This window comes from Mus caroli, unplaced genomic scaffold, assembly GCF_978045245.1.
Source record: "Mus caroli unplaced genomic scaffold, Mus_caroli_1 scaffold_2, whole genome shotgun sequence".
In the NCBI taxonomy this organism is placed as follows: Eukaryota; Metazoa; Chordata; class Mammalia; order Rodentia; family Muridae; genus Mus; species Mus caroli.
This window is the reverse complement of record NW_028227257.1, coordinates 34,815,030-34,817,692: the sequence shown is the minus strand read 5'-3', so window position 1 is coordinate 34,817,692 and position 2,663 is coordinate 34,815,030. Positions and strand designations below refer to the sequence as shown.

Sequence of the window (2,663 nt, the reverse complement as noted above, 5' to 3'; positions counted from 1 at the left end):
GCATGAAACTGATTTTGTTCATTCTTTCAGTAGGAGGACATTCTGGTAATAGAATTGGACAGGCTACATTATTTCCTTTAATGCCTTGCTGGAGAGAGATTGATTTTTCTTGATGTAAAGTACTGATGCATCTCTTCCATTAAACAAATTAAACTGCTTAGGTCAGGATGGCTACAAGAAGGAGCAGTGGTGTGTTGATAAATGTTTAACAACCAGCTCTCTGCAAGAAAATGCCCCAGTTTGTAGGATTTGCCAATTCCCATGGCATAGATCTGTGGCTGATGTAAGTCTGCCAACTTGCTGATGGTTCTGATTGGAGACTGGTGAGTAGTTACCTCTATATGAGCCTGCTCTACCCTCACGGCCTCTGATGCTGTGATGACAGGGTGGAAATGTGGGCTCACTTGCTGGACAGATAAGGGGTGAAGCAGATAAAACCTAGGCTTTGTGCAGACTTTCTTGGAGGTAGAATCAGCGCAGGTTGAGTCAGGATGAATCTAAAGTACAGGTGGAAAGAGGTCCTCTGGGCTGTGACTGTTTACAAGTAGCAATGGCACCGCCTGTGTGTTCTGTGTAGTTAATCTGAAGCTGCCATTTCACCCCCATTAACACAATTGCTCTTTATGCAAGCATATAAACAGGACTCTACTGGAAATATGGGGCAAGAACCAAACTTGTAGAAAGACTGTGATTGAAATCTGAGCACTTTGATCTCAAGCCCATCTCTGAAATGATTCTCTTACAATACCTAAAGAATTAAAATTAGAACAGCTCAGTCTTCTCCTCCTTCTCAAAGATACTGCCACCACCCCACCAGCTTGTCCGCCCCAATATTCTGCATTGACAGATGGGCACTTCTGTGATAAGACATGAGCATCTCTGGTATCTCTGTGGCTGGGTGTGGCCCCACCTCCCTATGTTGTGACTTTTACCTGAGGCACCAGCCAGAGGCTCCATAGAGGGATAGGAAGCCTAGCTTGCACTTCCTCATCAGAACCATTTGGAAAGTCTTCAAGGATTTCTCAAGCCTTCATGAAAAATTAAGTCATATAAATATACAATTAAATATTTTATTAAAGATAAAGAAATAAATACTCATCACTCATCTATTCCAAGGTGAGGGTCTTGAATTCTGCACTCTTGACGTTATTTGCGTCCGTGGACCAGTCTAGAAGACTTATAAGAAGGTAGCCACAAAGTAGCCCTTTTTAACTTCATATGTATGCCATTACAGGGACATCATAAAATCACCCATGGCAAGGAGAATCGCACCATGAAGACCATCAAAGCAGAGCTTGCTTTATGGTTTTGTTGTTGGCTGGAGTTGAGAAGGTGCTGGGGGAGAAGTCACTAAAGCAGATTAAACTTCCAAGTCTCTGCTATATCTGTTGTAGTTACAACCCAACATGGGATGGTACAAACATTTCTAATATTGGAAACTATGATTTGATGTAGTCAAGAAGTCTTTCATGCTTTCAGTGAACAGGTGACATTCTAATACTTTGTGGTGTCTTTTTTTGATTAGCAAAAACTTACTAATAATGAAATTACATTTAGATACCAATTGCAACAAGTTGGTTACAAGAACAAGAACTAGGAATTAGATGAAAAAAATCAAATCAATGAAAGAAAATTTTATTTTTAGTCAATATGAAATAACTGGACCATGTCTTAACTGTACCAGGAATATAATATATAAAGATGACTTCTTTAATGCCCCCCAAATGAGGAAATAAGTAGATTCCATGGTTGCCCAAGATTGCTATAAAGCTAAATAGTAGAGGTGGTAATAGTGGGACAATCAGAACCTGGCAGCCTCCTTCAGTTAAGGAGATAGAGCTGGCTGTGTAGAGGGGCCAAATTGACTTTGGCATTGTGGAGTTCCAAGGAAGAGACAGGTCTTCAGAGACACATCCTTTCCCAAGTGTGCTGGAGTGTTCACTGGAATGCTCATGACCACAGCAGCCGTGCAGTGGTCTACCTGGCAGGCTTAGACATGCAGGGCTAGCCATACATAATTGTTATAGGCCCTATGTGCATTGCAATTATAGGCTAATTTTTGAAAGGCCTCTTTTCACATTTTGAAAATACAATATAGTGCTTGCTTCAGCAGCACATATACTAAAATTGGAACGATACAAAGAAGATTAGCATGGCCCCTGCGCAAGGATGACATGCAAATTCGTGAAGCATTCCATATTTTTCAGGGATCCACCCCATAATCAGCTTCCAAACGCTGACACCATTGCATACACTAGCAAGAATTTGCTGAAAGGATCCAGATATAGCTGTCTCTTGTGAGACTATGCCGGGGCCTAGCAAACACAGAAGTGGATGCTCACCGTCAGCTAGTGGATGGATCACAGGGCTGCCAATGGAGGAGCTAGAGAAAGTACCCAAGGAGCTAAAGGGATCTGCAACCCTATAGGTGGAACAACATTATGAACTAACCAGTACCCCGGAGCTCTTGACTCTAGCTGCATATGTATCAAAAGATGGCCTAGTCAGCCATCACTGGAAAAAGAGGCCCATTGGACACACAAACTTTATATGCCCCAGTACAGGGGAACGCCAGGGCCCAAAAAATGGGAATGGGTGGGTAGAGAAGTGGGGGGAGGGTATGGGGGACTTTTGGGATAGCATTGGAAATGTAATTGAGGAAA

General features: G+C 42.4%; 1 non-coding gene across 1 annotated transcript; it reads left to right on the top strand.

The window, feature by feature from the left end:
- The first annotated feature begins 2,097 nt into the window (after nt 1-2,097).
- Nucleotides 2,098-2,204, top strand: LOC115030567 (U6 spliceosomal RNA). Its single transcript, XR_003836139.1, has one exon. It is a non-coding gene; the product is annotated as a U6 spliceosomal RNA (small nuclear RNA).
- The last annotated feature ends 459 nt before the right edge of the window (nt 2,205-2,663 follow it).